The sequence below is a fragment of the Coenobita brevimanus genome, chromosome 55 (genome assembly GCF_032717465.1).
Source record: "Coenobita brevimanus isolate Jiangsu-jjx chromosome 55, ASM3271746v2, whole genome shotgun sequence".
NCBI classification, from domain to species: Eukaryota; Metazoa; Arthropoda; class Malacostraca; order Decapoda; family Coenobitidae; genus Coenobita; species Coenobita brevimanus.
The window spans coordinates 25,901,385-25,922,346 of record NC_137008.1 but is presented as its reverse complement, the minus strand read 5'-3'; positions in this window follow the sequence as shown (position 1 = coordinate 25,922,346).

Sequence of the window (20,962 nt, the reverse complement as noted above, 5' to 3'; positions counted from 1 at the left end):
TTTTTGGTAGTTTCGAGTAATTTTTTACATTATCGTTGTGCCCATGCTTGGAAAAGGGAGCGAAAGGGTTGAATTTTCAGTCCTAAATGAGAAAATTGCACATCCTCCGACGCTAGGCTCTGCCACGGGAAAACAAAGTGGAGGGTCAGATCCGATTAGCAATACGGAAGTTGAGTCACAACTTCGAGCTCCCACACCACGAGCATGGCTAAAAATAGAATCGTAATGCAGTTTCAGAACTAAGAATAAGTCTAATTGTTACGAATACACAGACAAAGCAGAAATAAATACGTTTGCAGACGGGGGAAAACGTATTTTTTCCATAATAACATGTTCATCATTCTCTATCATTTTATGTTCATCTGTATCATTTTACCTTGTTATTTTCGCAATATATATTGCTGTCTCGTAAACAGGGTGGTTGTGTGTGTTTTGTAAGGGAGGAAAAAGATTGTATTTTCTGTCTAGGTCGAGATAATGGGTGTAACTATGTGTTTTAAGGCATGGCCTCGAGCGAAAAAATCGTACATCCACTCGTCACGACAGCAGGTGGTGAACTGACAGATGATATGTGACAGGGTAAAGTCAAGGTCAGTCTCATGTCCCAGATTTTCGTTCACTTCCCGAAAGTTTTCACAGTTTTCTACATGTTGCACTGCATCTAATGATCCAAACCATTACAGCAAACCTGAGCAAATAGGTAAAGATACCAAGACAAAAATGTATTTTTCACATATTATCATGTCTTTTTTGTTTGTGCCTGTATTACTTCATAACGTGAACTGGTGGTTGTGCGTGTTTTTCAAAAGAGGACAAAGATGGTATGTTCTGCCTGGGTGGAGATAATGGCTGTAGTTGTGCTTGTTTATGCATGGCCAGGAACAAAAAAATTGAAAATCCACTCATCACAGCAGCAGGCTCCGAACTGTTTGATGGGGTGTATGGGAGTGTAGCGTAGGTTAGTGTGAAGACATTCAGAATGTTTGTTCACTTCCCCCAAATTTTTGCAGTTTTTTATAGGCCGCACTCAAACAACGCCTGCGGCCATTTATCGGCTAAACGTCATTCGTTGCCAGTGGCCACGGAGAGGTTAATAAACACTAAAACTTTATTCCCCCATCCCCCCACCCACCACAAGAGGAGGCCATATGCCACGGGTGACCTCAGGGGTAGCAGGTGAGTATATGCAGGTAACCACCAGGAGACCTGGGCAAGAGTGATCCCAAGATGATAGGAGCCACCAGGCCTCCCAGTGCCCACTTGACCCTAGCCAATGCATGACCAGCTGATTGACCTGGTCGGGCCCAACCACCCACCCGTCTAGCCAGAATATGGTGTATTGCTAGCTGCAGGGCGCATTGTGCAGCATCGCTCAACCCCCAGGATTCCCGTCTCCCAGTATTACGGGCCATCAAACACGGCAAACACGTGGGTAGGGAACAGTCCCGCCCTAGATGGCAAGTGGGCAAGGACTAACATCACAACCAGACTTCTACCAGTGATGTAGGGGGTGCTTGGTCCACGAGACCGACAATGCCGAACCCAACAATGGTAGGCATGCCTCCAAAGTAAGTGGCACTGCCAGCCATGCTTCAAGCTCCGCCACCACGTCAGGATGAACTCCCTCAGTGGGGTAGAGGTTGGGGGAGTGGATCAAGGTCCAAATAAAATGGAGAAAGAGAAGAAGGGAACGACGGGAGGAAGGAGTAGATGCAAGGAGAGTGGAAAGGTTACAAGAAGATGAGAAAAAGGCAGAATATAAGAGAGACGTGGAGAAGTGATCGGGTTAATATGGACTGAAGTAGATGGAGGACGTGGAAGATGTGTGCAAGATATGGAGACAAGAAATATGTGCGGCATGTGAGCTGGTGCATGGGGTGCAGAGAAGACAAAATAGGGTGCAAGGAACAGCATGGTGGAATGAAGAGGTGTGACAGGCTGTGGCACAAAAGAAGAAAGCATATAGTGAGTGGATGAGAAATAGGGGTGTGGAAGAAGTTGAGAGACGGTAGAGAGAGTTATATGTAGAGAGGAAGAGAGAGGTGAAAAGATTAGTAAGAGAGAGTAAGAAGAGAGTGGATGAGGAATTTGGAAGGAATACGAGTGTAAAGTGGAGGGACTGTAAAAAAAATGTTCTGGAAAGAGGTAGAGTTAGACAAGGTGGCAATGAAGTTAGTCAGGTAATGAAAGATAAAAACTGTAGATTACTAATAGAGAAGGGAGAAAAAGTGAGCAGATGGAAAGTACACTTTAATGAATTGTTGGGCATAGAGAATGAAAGTAATGCGAGTATAAGTGGCTTGGGAATGGCTGGGAGAAGGAGGGATGTGAGAAGAGAGGAGGAAATCAGTAGGACAAAAGTTGTAGAAGCAATGAAGAAAGTCAAAATGGGGGAAGCCCCAGGAATTAAACTGTGTGGTGAAATGCTGAAACCTGGGGAAGAGATAGTAGTAGAATGGATGTGGATGATGTGCAGGTTGGCCTGGAAGGAAGGTAGAGTCCCGGAGGATTGGAAGGTATAATTATTCCCTTGTACAAAGGAAAAGAGGAAAAAGAAGTGTGTAGTAATCATAGGGGCACTTGTGTTCTCAGAGTAATAGGAAAAGTATATGGTAGGATACTTACTGACAGAGTTAGAGAAATAGCAGAGGAATTAGTTGGAGAAGAACAGCGAGGTTTTAGGAAGGGAAGAGGTTGTGTAGATCAGATATTCATTCTTAGATCCTTAGTCGAAAAGTTTCTGGAGAAGGGAAAGAAGTTGTATGGGGCCTTCATAGATTTGGAGAAAGCATATGACAGGGTGGATAGACAAGGATTATGGAAAGTATTAAAAATACATGGAGTAGATGGGAAGTTATTGAATGCTGTGAAGAGTATGTATGAGGGGGCTAAGATTGCAGTGCATGTGGATAGTGAACTGAGTGAGTTTTTCTATTTGAAGGTTGGGTTGAAACAGGGATGTGTCACGTCTCCATGGTTGTTCAATCTGTATGTGGATGGGGTTATAAAAGAGATACAAGGTATCTCTTTTACCAAGGTACCCCCCTGGTGGGAACCGCCTTGTCGTGGTGGGGGGGCTTGCGTGTCCCTGTGACCTGGCGAGCGAGGCTAGAGGGGGCCTCGGCCCCTGCTCCGCCCCTCTTGGGGGGAGAGGGCTACCCATGCTAGTAAGGTCGTCAGTGAGCGACCAGACTAAATGGTTCCCGGAGTTAGGCTGCCAATGTGGGTCAACAGTGCCGCCCGCCAGAGGGATCACCTTCTGGGGTTGTCCTGTGTTGGATGGTTGGGTGTCTGGGCTGGGATGCGCTGGGGAAGGGGGTCTTAGCTCCTCCGTGGGCAAACTTTTGTATCATGTGGGGTTTCTTCTTAAACCGAGAAGCCCCCATGGGGACGAGGTACCCCGCTCGCGGCGGCCAGCTCTCGGTCCCCTCGTATTCCCGGTAGGCGGTTGCTCCTGGTCCCTGGAGCCATTTATTATCAATCCATTCTATATGGATTTAAACATTGAAAATACCATTGGTCCTTGAGGGGAGGTCGACCAGACCCTCGAGACGTCACCCTCTGGTCGTGATGGTGATTCTTTGGAAGTGCAGGCTGGAGCTCGCACTCCTGCTGCTGCTACTAATGATGCTGGTAGACCCCGCGAGTCACCTATCAAGTTTTCCAAGATTTCTTATAATCTGGATACACTTAAGCTGATTAACGTGTTTACATCTCTTTCCTACTGCGCCATTCACTCTCTTTTCAAACCATTTGGAACAGTTGTTCGTATCCGTCTAAGATATGATGATGACTGTAGGTCCAATCGGTGTTACATGACCTTTACTTCTGGCAGTGCTGCCAGAGCCGCTTTTGAGGCAAGGAATTCTCTTTCTCTAGGGGAGGCCAATTGTACTGTTGAGCTGATACGATCAAACAACGTAATGGATTGTGAAAATGACTATTGCCCCAACATCTTTGATGATGCTGAAGAGCGAGTTCCTAAGGTGCGCCACGCCCCCACACCTTCTTGGTTTGTGGCATATTATAGAGAAGGGAGAGGAAACTTCATCCACGCTGCTAGGTATCTAGAGAAAGAAATTGGAGTGCTTTCTGAGGGCAACCTCAAGAAGTATGGTAAAGGAGTGTTAGTTCGAGCAAAGGATCTGACACAGGCCATGATGCTTCTCCATCTATCTTGCCCTTCTGATGGCCTCTTTGAGGCCATCAAACCTCATCGAACATTCAATTACAGCAAAAGGCGTGTCTATAATCAGGATCTGTATGCTTTTTCAGAAGATGACATTCTTGATTTGTGCCCTGATAATGTCCGGCGAGTATCGAAGATCAGAGGAAATAGTAACATGATCGTCTTCACCTTTTATGGTCCATATCTCCCAGATCGTGTTAAAATTGGCCGTCTGTCCCTTCGAGTAAAACATTTTGTTGACCGTCCCCTGCAGTGTTACTCATGTTATGAGTTTGGTCACGGGAGGAAGAACTGTACAAATCGTTCCCGGTGTGGTCATTGCTCTGCCCTGGACTCACATCCTACTACTGAGTGTGAGTCGGATCCCTATTGTTTTTACTGCAGGGAGGCTCATTCCCTAAATTCTCGACAATGTAGGAGGCACCGCCTTGAGCAGGATATTCTTCAGTTGGCTAACTCACAGTTCATTAGCCTGGGTAGTGCCAGACGGGAACTTCTGTTTAGACAAGAGAAGGATGGTGGGGCTAAGACATTTGCCTCCTCCCTCTGCCCTAATTCTTCCAACTCCACATCTGGTTCGGCTTCACCTTCTCACCTTCCTCAACCAACAAAAGTTTCTTCCCGCTCTCTTCCGATTGGTTCTTATATTCCTGTCCGGAATAAGTTTTCCGTTTTGTCAACCGTGTCAGATAGGCCCTCCACAGCATCCTCATCTGAAAGACCGGAAACATTAACTACAAGAGTTTTGTCCGGTCATAGCCGTCCTCGTCGTCCTGTCCAGAAGCAGACCCGAGTTCCTCCTGTTGTGTCAGCTCCTATGCCTTCATCTGTTGATTCCATGTCAGTGCAACAATCTCCTGCTCTTGAGACGGTTGCAGCTACAGGTCAAGTCTCGACCACATCATCGTGGTTCCTCAGAGTCTTTGAGTCTTGAAGATCCTCCAAGCAGGGTGTCGGTCGTGGAGTCCACATCCTCTGTAGTCAGTCCATCTGTGCAACAGCCCTTGGACCCTGCTTCTGGGTCTTCGGGGGCTTCTGGGGTGTCAGGTCAGTTTGGCACCTCTTCCTCCGGGGTATCGGATGTTCCTTCTCCGGTTACCTTGGAGGATCCTGTCCTGCCCCCTCCACGTTTGGAGGCCAGGACCCCAATCCCTCCTGCTCAACCTCTTGGTTCACTGGGGGCCCCGGGCAGGGTTCGGAGTAGCTCTTCTTCTCCTCCTGGGCAGCGACAGGTGTCCGTGAAGTCTCCCAACACTTCGCAGACCCCAGGCCCTCGTTCTAGCCATGCTACTGCCCGTGAAAAGCCCCTTAGTGGGCGTATCCGCATTCCCAAGAAGATTGTCTCCCAGGGTCGCTCAGTGGTTTCCACTAAGTGACCCTTTCTTTTCTGTATATAGTTCCTCCATTTTAATATTTTTAGTATTTTTTATGGTTTTCTGTTTGTCCCTCTCCCCTGCCCCTTTTTATTTCAATAGTTTTAATGGCTAATATTATTCAATGGAACTGCCGTGGTTTACGAGCCAACTGGGAGGAACTCCGTTGGCTTCTAGCTGAGTATTCACCTGTGTGTGTTTGCCTACAAGAGACAATGGTTGGTGATGCTGCGCCCCCCATTCCACCTGGTTACCAGGTTTTTTATTCAGATCCTCTTCCTGGACAGGGTCATGGTGGGGGTGTGCTATTCTAGTATGCAGTGACATACCTTTCACTGCTGTGAGTCTTAACACTCCACTGCAGGCTGTTGCTCTCCAGATTTTCTTTCCCCCTTCGTTATACTGTGTGCTCTTTGTACCTCCCTCCTAGTGCCACTATTGAGAGGGTTGATCTTGAAAATCTTATTCGTGCACTTCTCTCACCCTATTTCTTGCTGGCTGACATGAACAGTCATCATTCCCTGTGGGGTGGCTCCACAGCTGATGCTACAGGTACTATGTTAGCCTCCATTGTGGAAGATGTGGATCTGTACATTTTTAATTCTGGTGAAGTTACTTACTTCCATAGTCAAACGGGTATTTTTACTGCTATTGATTTGTCTCTGTGCTCTGCAGGGGTAGCCCTGAATTTTACACGGGCTGTGTTACCGGACTTACATGGCAGTGACCTCTTCCCTATTTTATTAAGATCGACACAGAGTGAGCCTCGGCGTCGTCTTCCCCGCTGGCGCTTCGATAGGGTGGTCTGGCCGGTTTTTGAGGAGCTGTGCTCCCCAAACCGATGTGTGGAGAGGATTTTGTCAGCACTGATGCTGCTGTTGAGTATTTCACAGACTTACTACACTCGGCGGCACTGCAGAGTATTCCGAGAACAGCTGGTCACTTTCCTTGCCGTCCAGTTCCCTGGTGGACTGGTGAGTGTGCTTCTGCTGTTCGGGCTAAACGTGCTGCTTTCTCCAGACTTCGTCGTCGCCAAGGTGACCCTGGTTACTTAGTGGCATATAGGAGGGCCTGAGCTCATGCCCGGCGGGTTATGAAGGAGGCTAGGAAGTCTTGGGCATCATTTGTTTCTTCAATTTCTTCACAGACTCCTCTCACAAAAGTGTGGAAATGGGTGAGGAAGATTTCAGGGAAATTTCCCGTTCCCTCTCCTCCTGTTTTATCTCTTCCAGGTGTGGTGGTGGCTCATTCTTCGTGTGTTGCCGAGATATTTGCAGCTCATTTTGCTAATGTCTCTAGGAAGGACAACTCATCCCCGTCGGCATGCCGCTGACAGCACCTGGAATCTTTGGGCATTAGTTTTCCATCTACTGCGGAGGAGTCGTATAATGTTGCTTTTTCTGCTTCTGAACTTCAGACAGCATTGTCGCAGTGTCATGACTCGTCTCCAGGCTTGGATGATGTCCCATATGCCTTCTTACACCACTTGCCTGATACAGCCCTTCATTTTCTGTTGTCACTGTATAACAGAATTTGGTGCAATGGTGGGTTTCCGACCTCATGGGGTATTGCTGTGGTTCTCCCCATCCCTAAGCAAGGTAAGGATCACTTGCAGGCCATTAATTATCGCCCTATCTCGCTGACATCTTGCCTTTGTAAGGTCCTTGAAAAGATGGTGAATAGTCGGCTCATGTGGTACTTAGAGAAGGGCGGTTACTTGTCTCCAGTCCAATGTAGGTTTCGGAAGATGCGGTCGACCACAGATGCTCTCCTTTCTTTAGAATCTTCCATCTGCCAGGCTTTTGCAACTAACCAGCATCATATCACAGTGTTCCTTGATTTGAAGAAGGCGTACAACACTTCCTGGCGTCATGGTATATTACAATCTCTTTATGAGTTTGGTCTCTGTGGGCGACTCCCCACTTTTATCCGGGAGTTTTTATCTAATCGTTTTATTTGGGTCCGAGTCGGAAGTGAGCTGTCTACTGCACGTCCCCTTGAGGATGGTGTGCCACAAGGAAGCATACTAATTGTTACCCTTTTTGCAGTGGCAATGAACAGCGTTATTTCTGTGCTCCCTGATAGTGTTCGTGGCTCTCTCTATGTTGACAATTTATCAATCTCTGTCAGTGCCTCATGGATGTCAATGGCAGAAAGGAGGATGCAGATGGCTCTCAACCGTGTCTCTAGATGGGATGATGAATGAGGTTTTCTATTTTCCTTCAAGAAGACCGTTGCCATGCATTTTTGCTGCGTTCGTGGAGTCCACCCTGACCCAAACCTTTTTTAAGACGGGCGTCATATTTCGTGTTTAAAGGAAACCCGATTTTTAGGGCTGATTTTTGACAGCCGGTTGACTAGGGTCCCTGACTTGAGGTATGTAAAAGCTGAGTGTCTCAGAGCATTGGGTCTCTTGAAAGTTTTAGCGCACACATACTGGGGAGCTGATTGCAAGACCTTCCTCCTCTTGCATCAGTCTCTGATTTTATCCAAACTTCATTATGGATGTGAAGTTTATTCCTCTGCCTCAGAAGCCTGGCTTCGTATTTTAGATTCCATACATCATGGTGGTGTTCGTCTCGCCACTGGGGTATTCCGATCTTCCCCGATTTCGAGTTTGTTGGCTGATGCTGGTGTCCTCCCTCTAGACTTGCTCCGCTCTTCCCTTTTGATGCGATGTTGGTATCGCTTATCTCGTCTCCCAGACTCTGTGCCCTTTGTCAAGGTCTCTCAAGATTCTCGGTCACCTATTTTTGCCACTCGGCCATCCTTTCCAAAGCCCTTTGGCTTCAGGGTGCAGTCAGTTATGTCTAGCTTCTCTGTTCCTTCTGTGCCGATCACTCCCCATCGTGTCTCGAGGGTGGGCTACTGGCTTCTCCCCAGGGTGACATTTTGTCGTTTCTTCTCATCCAGTAAGGCCTCCCTTCTCAGGTTTTATTTTCTCTGTTTTTAGAGCATGCCTCTTCTCATGGTGACTCCATACCAGTTCATACTGATGGATCTAAGTCTGATGCGGGTGTGGGTTTTGGTGTGGTGTTTCCCACCTTCTGTCGAGGTGGGAGCCTCCCTGTGACTGCTTCTGTTTTTACAGCTGAGCTGACTGCTATTTTATTTGCCCTTCAGATTCTCTTCACTGTCTCCCACACTGCTTTTACTGTTTTTAGTGACTCACGAAGTGCTCTTTCTGCAATGAAGTCTTTTAATCCCTCTCATCCTTTGGTTTCATCCATTTTAGAGTAGCTTTTCCTTTTAGAGCATCGTGGATGTCGTATAGATTTCTGTTGGGTTCCAGCTCATGTAGGAGTGGCAGGGAATGAACGAGCTGATCAGCTGGCCAAGGCGGCAGCGGCTCGTCCCCCTCTTGCACAGTCCCCTCTGTATCGTCTACCTGCTGCAGATATGCGCTCCTTTATTGCCTTCAGGGTTTGGTGCTGTTGGCAGGAGCATTGGGATGCTGTGGGTGACAATAAGTTGCGCTCGATTTGCCAGAAGGTGGGCTCATTCAGTTACCAGGGCTTCCCTCGTCAATGGGAGACTGCTTTGTGCCGCCTCCACATTGGCCAAACCCGTTTCTCTCACGGTTTTTTAATGGAGAGGGCTCCTCCTCCATTCTGTGATGACTCTCTGGTTCCCTTGACTGTTCGGCACCTGTTGATAGAGTGTCCTAGTCTTGAGGATTTGCGGTGTCGGTTCCTCTCTGACCACCTAACGGATGGTGGTGTGTATCATCTTTCCTCCATGCTTGGGGAGGATGCCTGTGCCTTGGGAGGGGCAACCCTCTTCTTTGTGAAGGAGGCAGGACTTCTTAAGGATATTTAGAATTTTTCCTTTTTGATTGTGCGGCTTATCCTCTGTTTTTTGTTTTTGTTTTTTTTTACTTCTTTGTTGTACGGCGGCATATGACCCTGGCAGTTGCACCGCCTTAAAAATATAAAATCAATATCAATATTTTACCAAGGTATGGATGGGGTGTGAGCTGGGAGCAGGGCAGTGGGTGTTGGAGTGGCCCTAATGAGAGAGGGCAGTGTTTGGAAACTCCCCATACTGTTGTTTGCAGGTGATACTGTGATGTTACGTGAAGACGAAGGGGAGCTGCAAGGCTTGGTAGATGACTTTGGGAGAGTAAGAAACGGAATCTAAATATGAATGTTGGGAAGAGTAAAGTTATGGTCTTCGAGAGAAGTGAAGTCAGTGAATGTACAGTGAGGTTGGATGAGGAGAAAATGGAAAATGTGAGTACATTTAAGTACTTGGGTAGTGTGATGATTGAGGATGGAAGTTTGGAGGGTTAAGTGGTTGAAAGGATACAACAAGGAAGAAAGGTTGCTGGTTCCTTGAAAGCAGTGATAAGAAACAGGGAAGTGCGCATGGAAGTGAAAAAGTTACTACATGGCAGTATTGTGATAGCAACTCTAATGTATGGGAGTGAAGCTTGGACCTTGTTGGAAGGACACAAGTCAAGAGTGAGAACAGTGGAAACGAGTTATTTGAGAGGAGCATGTGGAGTCACATGGAGAAAGAGACTGACAAATGAGGATGTGAAGGAGCATTGTGTTGTGGATGTGGGTGTGATAGGAAGCGTCAGGAGAAACACAATGAGGTGGTTTGGCCATGTAGAAAGGATGGTGAGAGACTGACGAGGAGAGTGTATGTGAGTGAGGTGGAGCAGGAGAGAGGGAGGGGGAGGCCAAGGATGGGATGGAGGGATGGAGTGGAGAGGTATATGAGGGAGGGGTGTGTGAGCTGGAAGCAGGGCAGTGAAATGGTGGGGGACAGGCCAACGTGGAGGCGATTTGTTTGTGGCCACTCCGTATGGGATTAAGGCATCTGGCAATAGATAGATAGAGAGACTTCCATAGCTGTAATAAAAAAATGTGCCTAAAATACTTGGTGTACCTAGTGTGACAAAAACCTTTGAGAACTGCTCAGCTGCATTGGCTACTGGCTAGCTGGCAAACAAGCCCTCCGCTTCAATAACCTGAGCTTGTAGACAATGTACAGTAGAGGCAGCGGCAATTTCCCGTCCTGACTCATCTGCTGCTGCAGTAACAACAGGAAGTAATTCTTCCTTTGCCTCCTCTAGCCTTGCAGGCTGCACCTCACTGCCTTAGTCCCCTTTCTTTTTGAAAAAGCTTCTTATATTCATAGCCTCAGGTCTTGATAGCTACCACCAGATTTCAACAAGCCCTGTAACCAGTGCTCTTCCTCTCTCTCTCTCTCTCTCTCTCTCTTTTTCTCTCCCTCTTTTTTTTTTTTTCTCTTTCTCTCTCTCCCCCCCCCCCACACACACAGGAGTCATCCAAGGCAGACGTTCGACATTGGCGCTCCGTACCGAAACAACACGGCCAGTGGCATTACCTAAATTAGTATCTTTGTATGAGTCAAGCTCTGTACCAGGTTAGACTAAATGATTTTTCATTATTAAAAGGAAAAAAATAATAAGTTTAAACAAGACTTGTTCAAACAAAAAAAAAGAAGAACCAAGAGTTAAAAGTGCGCTGAGTCAGCTGGGTTTGTTTAGACTACAGCAACACGGGGAAAGTGTACATACTCTGCAAATACATACTCTGTTATTTTAGTATTGCAAAATGGATACATACTCTAGTAAAACAAATTTGGAAAAGAAAAGGGATAAAAGTAAAAAGCAAAATGATGATTTCTACCAAGAACTGGTTGAAGTGGAGACTCACAATACACTGGTTGAACGTGTACACAAACTAGAAATGCCTTTCAAAAATGAAATTGATGAAATAAAGAAGAAAATGCACTTGCAAAAGGAAGAGATAGAAAAACTAGGAAGGGAGGCCAACCATCAGTGAACTAACAGTGGAATTGAGTACGCTTAGGAAGAAAGTGAGTGAAATGGCAAGTACAGTAGTCAATCACGAGAGTGTTATGGAAGAGTTCAAAAATAACACTGAGACAATTAGGCAAGCAAGCAGTCTTATGGACTAGAGCAGTGATATTGAGGAGAAGATAACACAGGTGAATGAAGCTGTGCAAAGCTACAAAAATGATGTAGAAACCACGTATGCTGAAATGGTGCAAGTAAAGAAAGACTTAGAAACAAGGGTGGAGGAAAAAAGCATTAAAAAGTGAAAAGAATAATCCAAAACAATCCAAAGTTAGTCAGCGATTCAGTAGAGATAAACAAATCTATAGTAATCACTGGTATAGAAGAGGAAGAAATAAAAAACAAGATCACAAGAGATAAAAAGGAGATGGCAAATGTAATGAGCTTACTGAAAGAAGTATCAGAGGAAATCTGTAGTAAAGACATAGAGGAACACAAAAGGTTAGGGAAATACGAGAAAAGCAAGATAAGACCTCTAAAGGTGACTTTCCAGAGTGCAAACACTGTGAGAGAGATACTAAAAAATGCAAAGAATCTAATGGAAAAAGAGGAGTTCAAAAATGTATGGATAAAAAGATGCCTAACACAAGAGGTACTGGAATTACTGAAAGAGAAAAGGGAGGAAGCAAAAACAAAAAATGAAGGAAGATCAGAAGAGGAGAAGAAGAAATTTTTTTTACAAAGTAATAGGATTGCAGGTACGAAAGTGGTACACAAACAGGATGGAAGAAAAAGGAGGAAGGTAGTAGAACATGTCATGACAAGTATATAAACAAGATGATAAAGTTGATGTACTCAAATGTGGATGGAATGGTATCTAAATTACTATGAGATGAATGATTATGTCAGAGAAAATGAATCACAAATAATATGCCTAACTGAAACAAAATTAACACCAAGGATATCCAATGACATAATAAACTTAGAGGAATACAATATATGGAGAAGAGACAGAAATTAAAAAAAAGGAGGAGGAATTATAATATTAACTAAGAAAAATCTAAAAGTCAAGGAAATAAAACTAGATATACCATCACAAGTAGAACAGATTGCAGTAGAGATCAACACATCTGAAGGTAAAGTAATTGTAGCCAATTTGTACATGCCACCCAGATCAAACACATGGGAAAGAGACGAATATGAGGACCTGGCAGAGAGTACAATTCAGAGTATAAGATCATTACTACATAAAATGGAAGAGAAATCGGAAAGAATTATACTAACTGGGGATTTCAATACAAATATAAATTGGAATACTCTAGATATAATTAGCCAAGAAAGCTGTTGGGACCAAAAGCTCCTGGATCTCGTACAAGAGTTTTTCCTAACGCAACATGTGAGGGAAACCACCAGAAAAAGAGGACTTGATGTACCTTCAGTGCTAGATCTAATATTTACTAGGCAAGAAAATGATATTGACAGTTTAATATATCACCCTCCACTCGGCAAAAGCGATCATGCAGTACTAAATTATAACTTCAGGATAGCATATGACATAGTAAACAGCAATGACAGTTACAAAAAGCGCCTAAACTATAAAAAGGGAAATTATCACGACCTAAAGAAGTATTTCTTAGAAGTTGATTGGGAAAATGAGCTTAGAGGACAAGATTTAAATGCTGTATATAAAAAATTCTGTGAATTTTATGAAATAGGAGTCCAGAAGTACATCCCACAGCACAAAGAAGCAGATAAGAAAATATAGAAATGGTTCAATACAGAATGTAAAAAATCAAAAGAAAGAAGAGATTTGTTGTGGAATAGATACAGAAGACACAATAGTGAAAGGGCGTATAATAATTACAAACAGGCAAGAAACGACTATACAAGAATAAGGAGGGAAGCCCAATAACAGTTTGAGGAGGATATAATAAATAAAAGTAGTGATCAACCAAAGCTGTTTTACAGCTATATCAGAAGCAAAACCAAAGTAAAAGATATAATACAATCCATTACGGACGAGGGAATCACTTATACACAAGAGAAAGATATCTGTGAAGCACTAAATAAGAATTTCCAATTAGTTTTTACAGAAGAAAAAAATTCTGTGAGAGAGTATGTGGAACACGCATGTCCACACATATTACCAGATATACAAGTAGCAGAAAAAGTAATACAGGAGGAGTTAAGTAGATTACACAGAGGAAAAGCAAGTGGTCCTGATGAAATTTCATGTTGGGTATTACGAGAATGTGCAAAGGAGTTAAGTAAACCATTATTTTTATTTTTCAAGAAATCCTTGAGTCAAGGTAAACTACCTGATAGTTGGAAAAAAGCAAATATTGTCCCCTTATTCAAGAAAGGAAATAGACAAAATCCACTCAACTACTGACCAGTATCACTGATCAGTGTTGTAAGCAAGGTATTAGAAAAGCTTATAAGAAAAGCTTGGATAAATCATCTAGAAGAACACAGTATGATAACAGAAAGACAGTTTGGTTTCAGAAAAGGAAAATCATGTGTTACTATTCTGTTGAGCTACTATGACAGAGTAACAAACACAATACAGGAAAGGGAAGGATGGGTGGACAGTATCTATTTAGATTTCAAGAAAGCTTTTGACACAGTACCACACCAAAGACTTTTATGGAAACTGTACCATCAAGGAGGAATTCGAGGCAAACTGTTTTGTTGGATGCAAGACTTTCTCATAAAAAGAGAAATGAGGACAGTACTAAGAGGAAACTACTCATCATGGAAAGAAGTGACTAGTGGAGTACCACAGGGTTCAGTGCTGGCACCAATCATGTTTTTAGTGTATATAAATGATATAAACAGTAACACTGGAAAGGAGAGCTATCGGAATATGTTTGTGATGTAAAAATACAAAGGAGAATTACTAACACAGACTCTTGTAAAGAGCTACAAGAAGAATTAAATAAACTTCATGCATGGAGCAGTACATGGCAAATGGAATTCAATGTGGACAAGTGTCATGTAATCAAGATTGGTAAAAGTGGAAAAAGACCTGATTGGGATTATAAGTTAAGAAATAAAACCCTATACACATCAGAAAGAAAGACCTAGGTGTGATTTTCAATAACAGACTATCTCCGGCTGACCACATCAGCGAGAAGGTACAGAACATGTATACCTGTACACTGCTTGCAAATATGAGAACAGCATTCACATACATAAATGAAGACATGCTAAGAAGGATAATAACATCCTTCATTAGACCAACCCTGGAATATGCATCAGTAGTCTGGAGTCCTCATCTCAAAAAGCATATAGACAAGATTGAAAAAGTTCAAAGGGCCGCTACAAGATGGATACCAAGCTTAAGGGACCTAAGCTACGAAAAAAGACTAAATAAACTGAATCTACCAACACTAAAGGAGAGAAGGAAAAGAGGTGACATGATAATGCTCTATAAGTGCATATCAGGGAAGGAGAAAATAGACATAAATGATTACTTAACATATGGAGAAGCATCAGCAAAAAACTGCATAAGGAGAGGTGATAAAGACTTAAGGAAATTCAGTTTCCCAAACAGAGCAATTGATCAATGGAATGCACTACCGAATGAAATAGTGGCCCAATTCCACAGTTGCTTTGTAAGCATGCTAACCAATTCCCTCACCAGCATGGTCAGCATCGACACCAACAAGTCTCGCCGCTTCCTCAGTCATCTGATTCCTGGTTTGTATGCTAACCAACAAGGTACAGACGCTTACCAACCCCCGGGCGCTAAAATGTGAGGTTGGTATGCCTGACTGATGGATGTTGGCAAACCTGTGCAGGCCGAATGTAAACAGAAGCACGTGTGGCCTGCCGACTGAACGCTGAAAATCAACTGGGAGACAATGCAGAGTGCAAATTCTCCAAGAGAAAAGGCACCTCCGCTTTCATATGAACAAAAAAATACTCTAGTGGCGCTGATTACAGAGAACAGAGTTGTCCTTGGCAAAGATAGCGACCACGAAAGTATTTATAAGAAGAAAGAGGGATGGAAGAAAATAACACAGCTATTCAATGCAGCATTCCCGCTCCAGGAAAAGAGGAGTGAAAACCAGCTAAAACGAGCATGGGAATACACAAGAAACAAGTAAGTGATGAGTGTTTAATACTGTCCTTAGGCCTAGACATATCTTTTGTGCAACATTTGATGATTACACAGGCAAAAAAATTCAGATTTCCACATTCATTGGGTCTCCTCTAACATTGTTTAATACTGTAAATCCTGACATTTCCCCTTCTGAAACCCCTTGAGCAGATTGCTGGGACCCAGCCAAATCAGATACTCTGCAAACATTAATATGCAGTGGTTTAGGTAGAAGTGAAACAAAGAGATTGCTGCAGTCCTAAGTAGGTTAGTTAGGTTAGGTTGGGGATACATACAAAGTACATGATTTCTGTTGAAAATTATGGTCAAAACAGAAAAGAAGTAACCAACAGTATTGATGAAATACTAAAAATATGGTATTTAAAAATACATGGAGGATCTGTTCCTCAGAAATACCCTTTTTTTTGTGGTAAAATGGAAAAAAATTTAGGGTCACAAAATTACCTAAGGGTTTGGGAGGCATCAATTACATTCCCATGTGGTACTGCTTTGTGCAAACTGTATGGGCACTTTGAGAATCAACACAGCAAGGAATGGTATTCTGCCCTCATTTAACCCTTTAACCGCGGGCATTGCTTTGACCCGACTGGCCCCCCCCCGCGAGGGTTCCAGCCAAAATGTAAACAAACTTTAAAGCTTTATAACTCTGCACAGAATAAATCTAGAGCGAAAAATAAGGTACCATTAGAAAGTACAAACCTTCGGCTTTGCAATGATGTAGGTTTCATGATTTCGTTGACTATCACTGGATGGGCAGTGCCATTAGAAGTGAGCGATGTAAAATCACTATTTTTCGCTCACACAGCATTACCAAATGCCAACCTCATTCTGATAATAATACTATAAACATATATGAACACTGCACATACGATAAACACCCACTCTGTGTTCACTGAGGCAGGTAAAAGGCACTGTAATTGCCCGCACTTCACTGCCACATCAGCGCTGTTGTCACTCACAAAGCTGGACAGATACTGATGCGTGTTTGGTCAGGGGTGGGGTGGGGGGCCCGGGGGGTGGGAGGTGGGGGCCAGGAGGGTGGGAGGAGGGAGGTGGGGGTCGGCTGGAGTGAAAGAACTTAATAGCTACTCTCCCTTGAAATAATTAGCACGCGGAAAAAAATGCGCGGTATTCAAAATATTCACAAACATTCCAGAATGACACCCGCGGTTTGGTCCCGTTTCTTGCAATGTCATTCTGGAATGACACCCGTGGTTAAGGGGTTAAAGGTATAGTGAACATTATTTTTCAATTTATCTTAGATTTATAAAAGATGAAAGAAAATGTGCAAGGGGTTTGCTTCATTTCAAAGGGTTAAAAAAATCACACACACACACACATTAAAGAAAAGAAGTGAAAATGACTTTTTGTCCAAGTTCCACATTTTCACATAAATAAGACATCCATATCCTTTGTTAGAATGGAATTACTCCCTGTAAGGCAGACCTAACCACAAGTTCATATTCCCTGCATATTTCAGAGTAAAAAAGCAGCACAGTGAATACGTGAAAAAGAAACGGGCAACTGGTGGGGGTCCTCCTCCTACTCCTCCCAAATATGATGCCCTCATGGAAGCCACAGCAGTGCTGGTTGAATACGAGCTACAATTTGCTGAGCATCAGTATGACAGTTCCTGCCGTGATGTTCCAGAAGCGCCAGCACCAGCCAACCTAGCACAGCCCTTCGTGTTGGCTGAAGCTGATATTGGTAAGTTATGGGGCATCCTTAGTTGTTTACATCCATATTTATATTTATATCATATAAACAACAGCCAATATACATCAATAGCATAATGTTTTGGTAATTGTGATAGTAATTATGTTGTTATAGTATTTCTTTTAGTATGCAAAGCCCTGCACCATCCTGGAAATGTTTCAGTTACTGTACTTTGCTTGGTGTTAACAGAAGTTGGGCTGGCAGTGAACTTTTTTTTTTTCTTTCAAACCAACAGCTTCCCATCTGTGCAGTATAAATAACAATTGTCTAGTCTTAAATATACCAGTAATCCTAAATGGGCTACTTGACCAGTTGGGTAGCTGTTTGGATGCCATGTTCATAATTCTCTGGCCCTAGTTCAACCGCAAATCTGTCATGACTCATGATCAGACTGAGGGTGAAAAGATCACATTTATGCCTTAAATACACGTCCACCTCAACAACATTTCATTCTCCTGACATCAATGGATATATATCTCCTTAACTGCCTGCATCTCACTTCCATACAGCACCATTCTTCTCACACATGAAGCCTACAGTTCACTTCACAAGGAGGAAAACACCTACATTGTCAACAGAGGTAGCTGCTCCCCACAGTAATCATTTTACTCCTGTGCAGATGCTGTCAATGCTGTAGAGGTTTCATGTGCATATGAAGTATGCAAGTCCTTCCTGCCTACATTTAATTTGCATGTTTTTATGTATATTTTGCATTTCATTTCTAGAGTGGATCAGCCCAGACACAGAGGAGTGGACCACCACCTCTGGCTTGCCTGTGGGCCAAGAAAACTCTGACAATGCAGCCTCTATTTCTGTCAGGGCAAGTGGTGTCACTGAAGCTCCAGGCCCCTCTGCTGTGAGTGACCATGCAGTTCAACGAGGCCGGAGAGGAACAAAGAGGAAGCCTCAGACTGAGCGAGAAGACTGTTTTAAGCGACTGAAAGACGCCCACACAAATATCAATGAACTGAATGTAAAAATGATGAAAGAAAAACATGAGAAAGAGTTAAAAGTGTTAGACTTACAGATAGAAAAGCACAAGAAGGAAATGGCTCTTTTAGAATTGACATATGAACAGAAAACACAAGAAATAATGTCACTGGAAGTATTTACGAAAATGTGCAAGTCAGTAACAAGATTTATTGAAAATAAAGAAAACTGATGTTGGAGGTCGTAAAAAATATCCGCCAAATGTAAATTACGCCTTAATTTATTTTTCTTTATGTAATTTTTTTCATTGTTTTTCTCACATATAAATTTTATGGTAAATGTTACCGAGAAAAAGTTATAGGAAATTTATTTGCCTACATTTTGGTGTATAAAAAATAACTGTAGGTCAATCAGGGCCATATTTTTATGGAGCACGAAAGGAAATTATCTTACGCTTAAGCCAGGCTCGTAGCACACTGACTGGGGCAGTGGGATGACGCTGGGTGTCGGGTTGGTTGAGCGCAGCAGAAGAATACATGGGAATGCAAGTTATGCATTATTCTCACTCATAAATGGACACAGAGCATTCAAAAAAAAAAAAAAAAAAAAAAAAAGGGGGTGGGGGGCCATTTCGTTTGACGCAACTGGCGTCAAATGCTAATGAGTGATTGAAGTGTGTGCAGGCGCAGCCTGCGTCAATTGGTAACAAGAACATGAAATTTGCACTGCACCATAAACATCAGAGTTAAAGTGTTTTGGCACTCCATTGGTCCCAAGGCAGTCCCTATCTGCTCTTCCACTATCCCACCTTTCCTTGTTCCCTCAAGCTTGCCGTCCCTCCTCTATCTCCCCTTTCCTTGCACTATGTATTTGTAGCCTAGTGCAGTCTTCTTTCTTCCTGTTTCAGTATGTATGAGTGCAATACTTAAAGTACAAATATATTACATAATGTGCAATACTGTGTTTAATAAAGTGCCATACACTCACCATATATATATATATGTATCATCATCATCATCATCTAAATTATTTATATATATATATATATATTCAGTAATGTATAACACAAAATGATGCATAAATAAATGTTTTTCCATTAGCATTGGTTTCTTTACATTTTTCAGGTTATTTAGCAATACTTTTCTAAAGGAAAACCATTACTCAGAACTGTGTTAGGTTTTATTTAAAGAGAGGTACAATGAAATGCATCAGTACCATACAAAACTTCTGTTTAATTCAAATATGAAGACAATATGCTGCTATACCAGGTACACAAAATAAGACAAGTATTCACCCTAAGCTAAGCAACAGAGGCAAGAGGACAGCTCTAACCACAAGACCAGCCAGTGCTAAAACCACCTTTGCACAACTGCATTCCTAACATGCATGCCTGCAACAGCATTCACAGCTCTGTCATCACCTTGGCCTACATCCACATCATGCTGAGGATGATCCTCAACTTCAGGAGGTGGTATCCTATTTTGAACGGCAATGTTATGAAGTATGGCACATGCCATTATAATCCGCTTTGACGTCTGCAGCTTTGTACGAAGAGGTATGCTCAAACAAGCAAACCTCCTCTTTAATACTCCAAAGGCTCTTTCAATGGAATTTCTTGTTTGAGCATGTGAACTATTATAGTTTTGCTCCCTTTCATTCCTAGGACCTAAAATGGGGGTGAGCAAGTATTCTCTACAAGGATATCCACTGTCTCCTAGCAAGTATAAACCTCTGTAATTCCCTTGTTCTAAGACATTGCATACATTTGAGTTATCAAAAATCCTTGCATCATGAACACTCCCAGGCCAGCTACAAACTAAATTGATAAACTGTAAGTCTGAATTACAAATACCCTGAACATTTAAGGAATAGAAGCCTTTTCTGCAGCGATAAAATTCCACGTATTCTCCTCCTGGGCTTTGGATGGGGATGTGAGTTCCATCTACACATCCAATAACACCTGGCATACCTGCTACTGAGAAAAATTCCTGTGCCTGGTGAAGTGCATCCTCTGGAGACGGAAACTTTATAATATCAGGTGCTAGATAAGCTATCAACCGAGATATGTGACCAACACATCTGCATACTGAAGACAAGGCCATCTCAGCACAGTCAGCTACGCTAAGCTGGAAGCTCCCAGTGGCTAAATACCTCACTGTGACTAGCACCTGCAGGTACAGGGGTATGCTGCAACCTGGAAAAGATATCATAAGTTAGAGTTTTCAACTACCTCCACCACACATCATATCCAATACCATAGTATTAGAACTACTGTGGTCACCTGTAGTCATATGCCTATCCAACTTTAATGATATTTAAATAATGCTTTGGGGCAAGCATTTCTGGTCTGTGCATTTCATAAGTAAATACAGTACTGTACAGCACTTCATTCTCAGCTTTAGGGAGAACAGAGATTTTTTATGGTATAGAAAAAAAAAATCAATGAAAGGGTAATGCCCGTTAGACTGAGTATTTTATGAATGAAAGCATGAACAATCTAAGTACAGTACAACAGAATGGTAATCATCCTGAAAACTCATTTACAGTACCTTGCATAAAAGAATGATTTTACCAAACAATAGTTATTACCTCTGTTATTATTGATCCTTGGTGCACGTGGTTGAATGGCCTCAGTCAGATCCTGGATAGCATTCTTTGGCAATCTATATCGTCTGATAAAATCTTCTTCAGTAAGATACTGAAATGGGTTACTCCGATCTCTGGGGATCACACGAGGCACCCGTACTTCTTCTAACTGCTCCACCTGCCGTAGCTGTTCTAGCAGTACTGCACGATGTGCAAACATTTCCTGAAATTAAAAGGAGCTAAGTCTC